A 9,785-nucleotide genomic window follows, 5' to 3' on the forward strand; every position below is an offset into this window, starting at 1 on the left:
GTTCCTTTTTTGGATGGTAGTGTCCAGAATTTTGTTCCTGTTCTGGATGGTAGTATCCAACATGTGCCTTATTTGGACTGTAGTGTCCAGAATGTTGTTCCTGTTCTGGATGGTAGTATCCAGAATGTTGTTCCTGTTCTGGATGGTAGTATCTAGAATGTTGTTCCTGTTCTGGATAGTAGTATCCAACATGTTCCTTTTTTGGACGGTAGTGTCCAGAATTTTGTTCCTGTTCTGGATGGTAGTATCCAACATGTGCCTTATTTGGACTGTAGTGTCCAGAATGTTGTTCCTGTTCTGGATGGTAGTATCCAGAATGTTGTTCCTGTTCTGGATGGTAGTATCCAGAATGTTGTTCCTGGTCTGGATGATAGTATCCAGAATGTTGTTCATGGTCTGGATGGTAGTATCTAGAATGTTGTTCCTGTTTTGGATTGTAGTATCCAGAATGTTGTTCCTGTTCTGGATGGTAGTATCATAACATGTTGTTCCTGTTCTGGATGGTAGTATCCAGAATGTTGTTCCTGGTCTGGATGGTAGTTTCCAGAATGTTGTTCCTGTTCTGGATGGTAGCTTCCAGAATGTTGTTCCTGTTCTGGACGGTGGTATCCAGAGTGTTGTTCCTGGTCTGGATGGTAATATCTAGAATGTTGTTCCTGTTATGGATAGTAGTATCCAGAATGTTGTTCCTGGTCTGGATGGTCGTATCCAGAATGTTGTTCCTGTTCTGGATGGTAGTATCTAGAATGTTGTTCCTTGTTCTGGATAGTAGTATCCAGAATTTTGTTGCTTTTCTGGATGGTAGTATCCAAAATGTTGTTCCTTGTTATGGATGGTAGTATCCAGAATGTTGTTCCTGTTCTGGATAGTAGTATCCAGAATGTTGTTCCTGTTCTGGATGGTAGTATCCAGAATGTTGTTCCTTGTTCTGGATGGTAATATTCCGCATGTTGTTCCTGTTTTGGATTTTAGTATCTAGAACGTTGTTCCTGTTCTGGATGGTAGTATCTAGAATTTTGTTCCTGTTTTGGATAGTAGTTTCCAGAATGTATTTCCTGTTCTGGATGGTAGTATCATAACATGTTCCTGTTCTGGATGGTAGTATCCAGAATGTTGTTCGTGTTCTGGATGGTAGTATCCAGAATGTTGTTCCTGGTCTGGATGATAGTATCCAGAATGTTCTTCATGGTCTGGATGGTAGTATCCAGAATGTTGTTCCTGGTCTGGATGGTAGTTTCCAGAATGTTGTTCCTGTTCTGGATGGTAGCTTCCAGAATGTTGTTCCTGTTTTGGATGGTGGTATCCAGAATGTTGTTCGTGTTCTGGACGGTGGTATCCAGAGTGTTGTTCCTGGTCTGGATGGTGGTATCCAGAGTGTTGTTCCTGGTCTGGATGGTAGTATCCAGAATGTTGTTCCTTGTTCTGGATGGTAATATTCAGCATGTTGTTCCTGTTTTGGATTTTAGTATCTAGAACGTTGTTCCTGTTCTGGACGGTAGTATCTAGAATGTTGTTCCTGTTTTGGATAGTAGTATCCAGAATGTTGTTCCTGTTCTGGATGGTAGTATCATAATATGTTCCTGTTCTGGATGGTAGTATCTAGAATGTTGTTCCTGTTCTGGATGGTAGTATCTAGAATGTTGTTCCTGTTCTGGATAGTAGTATCCAACATGTTCCTTATTTGGACGGTAGTGTCCAGAATGTTGTTCCTGTTCTGGATGGTAGTATCCAACATGTGCCTTATTTGGACGGTAGTGTCCAGAATGTTGTTCCTGTTCTGGATGGTAGTATCCAGAATGTTGTTCGTGTTCTGGATGGTAATATTCAGCATGTTGTTCCTGTTTTGGATTTTAGTATCTAGAACGTTGTTCCTGTTCTGGATGGTAGTATCCAGAATGTTGTTCGTGTTCTGGATGGTAGTATCCAGAATGTTTTTCCTGGTCTGGATGATAGTATCCAGAATGTTCTTCATGGTCTGGATGGTAGTATCCAGAATGTTGTTCCTGGTCTGGATGGTAGTTTCCAGAATGTTGTTCCTGTTCTGGATGGTAGCTTCCAGAATGTTGTTCCTGTTTTGGATGGTGGTATCCAGAATGTTGTTCGTGTTCTGGACGGTGGTATCCAGAGTGTTGTTCCTGGTCTGGATGGTAGTATCTAGAATGTTGTTCCTGTTATGGATAGTACTATCCAGAATGTTGTTCCTGGTCTGGATGGTCGTATCCAGAATGTTGTTCCTGTTCTGGATGGTAGTATCCAGAATGTTGTTCCTGTTCTGGATGGTAGTATCCAGAATGTTGTTCCTCTTCTGGACGGTAGTATCCAGAATGTTGTTCCTGGTCTGGATAGTAGTATCTAGAATGTTGTTCCTGTTCTGGATAGTAGTATCCAGAATGTTGTTCCTGTTCTGGATGGTAGTATCTAGAATGTTGTTCCTGTTCTGGATAGTAGTATCCAGAATGTTGTTCCTGTTCTGGATGGTAGTATCCAGAATGTTGTTCCTTGTTCTGGATGGTAATATTCAGCATGTTGTTCCTGTTTTGGATTTTAGTATCTAGAACGTTGTTCCTGTTCTGGACGGTAGTATCTAGAATGTTGTTCCTGTTTTGGATAGTAGTATCCAGAATGTTGTTCCTGTTCTGGATGGTAGTATCATAACATGTTCCTGTTCTGGATGGTAGTATCTAGAATGTTGTTCCTGTTCTGGATGGTAGTATCTAGAATGTTGTTCCTGTTCTGGATAGTAGTATCCAACATGTTCCTTATTTGGACGGTAGTGTCCAGAATGTTGTTCCTGTTCTGGATGGTAGTATCCAACATGTGCCTTATTTGGACGGTAGTGTCCAGAATGTTGTTCCTGTTCTGGATGGTAGTATCCAGAATGTTGTTCGTGTTCTGGATGGTAATATTCAGCATGTTGTTCCTGTTTTGGATTTTAGTATCTAGAACGTATTTCCTGTTCTGGATGGTAGTATCTAGATTGTTGTTCCTGGTCTGGATGGTAGTTTCCAGAATGTTGTTCCGGTTCTGGATGGTAGTATCTAGAATGTTGTTCCTGTTCTGGATGGTAGTATCTAGAATGTTGTTCCTGTTCTGGATAGTAGTATCCAACATGGTCCTTATTTGGACGGTAGTGTCCAGAATGTTGTTCCTTGTTCTGCATGGTAATATTCAGCATGTTGTTCCTGTTTTGGATTTTAGTATCTAGAACGTTGTTCCTGTTCTGGATGGTAGTATCTAGAATGTTGTTCCTGTTTTGGATGGTAGTATCTAGAATGTTGTTCCTGTTCTGGATAGTAGTATCCAACATGGTCCTTATTTGGACGGTATTGTCCAGAATGTTGTTCCTGTTCTGGATGGTAGTATCCAACATGTGCCTTATTTGGACGGTAGTGTCCAGAATGTTGTTCCTGTTCTGGATGGTAGTATCCAGAATGTTGTTCGTGTTCTGGATGGTAGTATCCAGAATGTTGTTCCTGGTCTGGATGATAGTATCCAGAATGTTGTTCATGGTCTGGATGGTAGTATCCAGAATGTTGTTCCTGTTCTGGATGGTAGTATCCAGAATGTTGTTCCTCTTCTGGACGGTAGTATCCAGAATGTTTTTCCTGTTCTGGACGGTAGTATCCAGAATGTTCCTGTTCTGGACAGTGGTATCCAGAATGTTGTTCCTGTTCTGGATGGTAGTATCCAGAATGTTGTTCCTGTTCTGGATGGTAGTATCCAGAATGTTGTTCCTTGTTCTGGATGGTAATATTCAGCATGTTGTTCCTGTTTTGGATTTTAGTATCTAGAACTTTGTTCCTGGTCTGGATGGTAGTATCCAGAACGTTGTTCCTGTTCTGGATGGTAGTATCCTGAATGTTGTTCCTGTTCTGGATGGTAGTATCTAGAATGTTGTTCCTGTTTTGGATTTTTGTATCTAGAACGTTGTTCCTGTTCTGGATGGTAGTATCTAGAATGTTGTTCCTGTTCTGGATGGTAGTATCATAACATGTTCCTGTTCTGGATGGTAGTATCTAGAATGTTGTTCCTGTTCTGGATAGTAGTATCTAGAATGTTGTTCCTGTTCTGGATGGTAGTATCCAACATGTTCCTTATTTGGACGGTAGTGTCCAGAATGTTGTTCCTGTTCTGGATGGTAGTATCCAACATGTGCCTTTTTTGGACGGTAGTGTCCACAATGTTGTTCCTGTTCTGGATGGTAGTATCCAGAATGTTGTTCCTGTTCTGGATGGTAGTATCCAGAACGTTGTTCCTGGTCTGGATGATAGTATCCAGAATGTTGTTCATGGTCTGGATGGTAGTATCCAGAATGTTGTTCCTGGTCTGGATGGTAGTATCCAAAATGTTGTTCCTGGTCTGGATGGTAGTTTCCAGAATGTTGTTCCTGTTCTTGATGGTAGCTTCCAGAATGTTGTTCCAGTTCTGGATGGTAGTATCCAACATGTTCCTGGTATGGACGGTAGTATCCAGAATTTTGTTCCTGTTCTGGATGTTAGTATCGAGAATGTTGTTCCTGGTCTGGATGGTAGTATCCAGAATGTTGTTCCTGGTCTGGATGGTAGTATCCAGAATGTTGTTCCTGTTTTGGACGGTACTGTCCAGAACGTTGTTCCTGTTCTGGATGGTAGTATCCAGAATGTTGTTCCTTGTTCTGGATGGTAATATTCAGCATGTTGTTCCTGTTTTGGATTTTAGTATCTTGAACTTTGTTTCTGTTTTGGATTTTAGTGTCTAGAACTTTGTTCCTGTTCTGGATAGTGGTATCCAGAAATTTTTTCCTGTTCTGGATGGTAGTATCCAGAATGTTGTTCCTGTTCTGGATGGTAGTATCCAACATGTTCCTGTTTTGGATGGTAGTATCCAGAATGTTGTTCCTGTTCTGGATGGTAGTATCCAAACTGTTGTTCCAGTTCTAGATTGTAGTATCCAGAATGTTGTTCCTTGTCTGGATGGTAGTATCCAGAATGTTGCTCCTGGTCTGGATGGTAGTATCCAGAATGTTGTTCCTTTTCTGGATGGTAGTATCCAGAATGTTGTTCCTGTTCTGGATGGTAGTATCTAGAATGTTGTTCCTGTTCTGGATAGTAGTATCCAGAATGTTGTTCCTGTTCTGGATGGTAATATTCAGCATGTTGTTCCTGTTTTGGATTTTAGTATCTAGAACGTTGTTCCTGTTCTGGATGGTAGCATCTAGAATGTTGTTCCTGTTTTGGATTGTAGTATCCAGAATGTTGTTCCTATTCTGGATGGTAGTATCATAACATGTTGTTCCTGTTCTGGATTGTGGTATCCAGAATGTTGTTCCTGTTCTGGATGGTAGTATCCATGATGTTGTTCCTGTTCTGGATGGTAGTATCCAGAACGTTGTTCCTGTTTTGGACGGTAGTATCCAGAACGTTGTTCCTGTTCTGGATGGTAGCATCCAGAATGTTTTTCCTTGTTCTGAATGGTAATATTCAGCATGTTGTTACTGTTTTGGATTTTAGTATCTAGAACGTTGTTCCTGGTCTGGATGGTAGTATCCAGAATGTTGTTCCTGGTCTGGATGGTAGTTTCCGGAATGTTGTTCCTGGTCTGGATAGTAGTATCCAGAATGTTGTTCCTGTTCTGGATGGTAGTATCCAGAATGTTGTTCCTGTTTTGGACGGTAGTATCCAGAACGTTGTTCCTGTTTTGGATGGTAGTATCCAGAATGTTGTTCCAGTTCTGGATGGTAGTATCTAGAATGTTGTTCCTGTTCTGGATAGTAGTATCCAGAATGTTGTTCCTGTTCTGGATGGTAGTATCCAGAATGTTCTTCCTGTTCTGGATAGTAGTATCCAGAATGTTGTTCCTGGTCTATATGGTAGTATCCAGAATGTGGTTCCTTGTTCTGGATGGTAATATTCAGCATGTTGTTCCTGTTTTGGATTTTAGTATCTAGAACTTTGGTTTTGTTTTTAATTTTAGTATCTAGAACGTTGTTCCTGTTCTGGATAGTAGTATCCAGAATGTTTTTCCTGTTCTGGATGGTAGTATCCAAAATGTTGTTCCTGTTCTGGATGGTAGTATCCAACATGTTCCTGTTTTGGATGGTAGTATCCAGAATGTTGGTCCTGTTCTGGATGGTAGTATCCAAACTGTTGTTCCAGTTCTAGATGGTAGTATCCAGAATGTTGTTCCTATTCTGGATGGTAGTATCATAACATGTTGTTCCTGTTCTGGATGGTGGTATCCAGAATGTTGTTCCTGGTCTGGATGGTAGTTTCCAGAATGTTGTTCCTGTTCTGGATGGTAGCTTCCAGAATGTTGTTCCTGTTCTGAATGGTAGTATCCAGAATGTTGTTCCTGTTCTGGACGGTGGTATCCAGAATGTTGTTCCTGGTCTGGATGGTAGTATCTAGAATGTTGTTCCTGTTCTGGATGGTAATATTCAGCATGTTGTTCCTGTTTTGGATTTTAGTATCTAGAACGTTGTTCCTGTTCTGGATGGTAGCATCTAGAATGTTGTTCCTGTTTTGGATTGTAGTATCCAGAATGTTGTTCCTATTCTCGATGGTAGTATCATAACATGTTGTTCCTGTTCTGGATGGTGGTATCCAGAATGTTGTTCCTGTTCTGGATGGTAGTATCCATGATGTTGTTCCTGTTCTGGATGGTAGTATCCAGAACGTTGTTCCTGTTTTGGACGGTAGTATCCAGAACGTTGATCCTGTTCTGGATGGTAGCATCCAGAATGTTGTTCCTTGTTCTCAATGGTAATATTCAGCATGTTGTTACTGTTTTGGATTTTAGTATCTAGAACGTTGTTCCTGGTCTGGATGGTAGTATCCAGAATGTTGTTCCTGGTCTGGATGGTAGTTTCCAGAATGTTGTTCCTGGTCTGGATAGTAGTATCCAGAATGTTGTTCCTGTTCTGGATGGTAGTATCCAGAATGTTGTTCCTGTTTTGGACGGTAGTATCCAGAACGTTGTTCCTGTTTTGGATGGTAGTATCCAGAATGTTGTTCCTGTTCTGGATGGTAGTATCTAGAATGTTGTTCCTGTTTTGGATTTTAGTATCTAGAACGTTGTTCCTGGTCTGGATGGTAGTATCCAGAATGTTGTTCCTGGTCTGGATGGTAGTTTCCAGAATGTTGTTCCTGGTCTGGATAGTAGTATCCAGAATGTTGTTCCTGTTCTGGATGGTAGTATCCAGAATGTTGTTCCTGTTTTGGACGGTAGTATCCAGAACGTTGTTCCTGTTTTGGATGGTAGTATCCAGAATGTTGTTCCTGTTCTGGATGGTAGTATCTAGAATGTTGTTCCTGTTCTGGATAGTAGTATCCAGAATGTTGTTCCTGTTCTGGATGGTAGTATCCAGAATGTTCTTCCTGTTTTGGATAGTAGTATCCAGAATGTTGTTCCTGGTCTATATGGTAGTATCCAGAATGTGGTTCCTTGTTCTGGATGGTAATATTCAGCATTTTGTTCCTGTTTTGGATTTTAGTATCTAGAACTTTGTTTCTGTTTTGAATTTTAGTATCTAGAACGTTGTTCCTGTTCTGGATAGTAGTATCCAGAATGTTTTTCCTGTTCTGGATGGTAGTATCCAAAATGTTGTTCCTGTTCTGGATGGTAGTATCCAACATGTTCCTGTTCTGGATGGTAGTATCCAAACTGTTGTTCCAGTTCTAGATGGTAGTATCCAGAATGTTGTTCCTATTCTGGATGGTAGTATCATAACATGTTGTTCCTGTTCTGGATGGTGGTATCCAGAATGTTGTTCCTGGTCTGGATGGTAGTTTCCAGAATGTTGTTTCTGTTCTGGATGGTAGCTTCCAGAATGTTGTTCCTGTTCTTGATGGTAGTATCCAGAATGTTGTTCCTGTTCTGGACGGTGGTATCCAGAATGTTGTTCCTGGTCTGGATGGTAGTATCTAGAATGTTGTTCCTGTTATGGATGGTAGTATCCAGAATGTTGTTCCTGGTCTTGATGGTAGTATCCAGAATGTTGTTCCTGGTCTGGATGGTAGTTTCCAGAATGTTCTTCCCGTTCTGGATGGTAGTATCCAACATGTTCCTGTTTTGGACGGTAGTATCCAGAATTTTGTTCCTGTTCTGGATGGTAGTATCGAGAATGTTGTTCCTGGTCTGGATGGTAGTATCCAGAATGTTGTTCCTGGTCTGGATGGTAGTATCCAGAACGTTGTTCCTGTTTTGGACGGTACTGTCCAGAACGTTGTTCCTGTTCTGGATGGTAGTATCCAGAATGTTGTTCCTTGTTCTAGATGGTAATATTCAGCATGTTGTTCCTGTTTTGGATTTTAGTATCTAGAACGTTTTTCCTGGTCTGGATTTTAGTATCTAGAACGTTGTTCCTGGTCTGGATGGTAGTATCCAGAATGTTGTTCCTGGTCTGGATGGTAGTTTCCAGAATGTTGTTCCTGGTCTGGATAGTAGTATCCAGAATGTTGTTCCTGTTCTGGATGGTAGTATCCAGAATGTTGTTCCTGTTTTGGACGGTAGTATCCAGAACGTTGTTCCTGTTTTGGATGGTAGTATCCAGAATGTTGTTCCTGTTCTGGATGGTAGTATCTAGAATGTTGTTCCTGTTCTGGATAGTAGTATCCAGAATGTTGTTCCTGTTCTGGATGGTAGTATCCAGAATGTTCTTCCTGTTCTGGATAGTAGTATCCAGAATGTTGTTCCTGGTCTATATGGTAGTATCCAGAATGTGGTTCCTTGTTCTGGATGGTAATATTCAGCATGTTGTTCCTGTTTTGGATTTTAGTATCTAGAACTTTGTTTCTGTTTTGAATTTTAGTATCTAGAACGTTGTTCCTGTTCTGGATAGTAGTATCCAGAATGTTTTTCCTGTTCTGGATGGTAGTATCCAAAATGTTGTTCCTGTTCTGGATGGTAGTATCCAACATGTTCCTGTTTTGGATGGTAGTATCCAGAATGTTGGTCCTGTTCTGGATGGTAGTATCCAAACTGTTGTTCCAGTTCTAGATGGTAGTATCCAGAATGTTGTTCCTATTCTGGATGGTAGTATCATAACATGTTGTTCCTGTTCTGGATGGTGGTATCCAGAATGTTGTTCCTGGTCTGGATGGTAGTTTCCAGAATGTTGTTCCTGTTCTGGATGGTAGCTTCCAGAATGTTGTTCCTGTTCTATATGGTAGTATCCAGAATGTTGTTCCTGTTCTGGACGGTGGTATCCAGAATGTTGTTCCTGGTCTGGATGGTAGTATCTAGAATGTTGTTCCTGTTATGGATGGTAGTATCCAGAATGTTGTTCCTGGTCTTGATGGTAGTATCCAGAATGTTGTTCCTGGTCTGGATGGTAGTTTCCAGAATGTTCTTCCAGTTCTGGATGGTAGTATCCAACATGTTCCTGTTTTGGACGGTAGTATCCAGAATTTTGTTCCTGTTCTGGATGGTAGTATCGAGAATGTTGTTCCTGGTCTGGATGGTAGTATCCAGAATGTTGTTCCTGGTCTGGATGGTAGTATCCAGAACGTTGTTCCTGTTTTGGACGGTACTGTCCAGAACGTTGTTCCTGTTCTGGATGGTAGTATCCAGAATGTTGTTCCTTGTTCTGGATGGTAATATTCAGCATGTTGTTCCTGTTTTGGATTTTAGTATCTAGAACGTTTTTCCTGGTCTGGATTTTAGTATCTAGAACGTTGTTCCTGGTCTGGATGGTAGTATCCAGAATGTTGTTCCTGTACTGGATAGTAGTATCCAGAATGTTGTTCCTGTTCTGGATAGTATTATCCAGAATGTTTTTCCTGTTCTGGACGGTGGTATCCAGAGTG

This window comes from Telmatherina bonti (genome assembly GCF_933228915.1).
Source record: "Telmatherina bonti genome assembly, chromosome: 14".
NCBI classification, from domain to species: Eukaryota; Metazoa; Chordata; class Actinopteri; order Atheriniformes; family Telmatherinidae; genus Telmatherina; species Telmatherina bonti.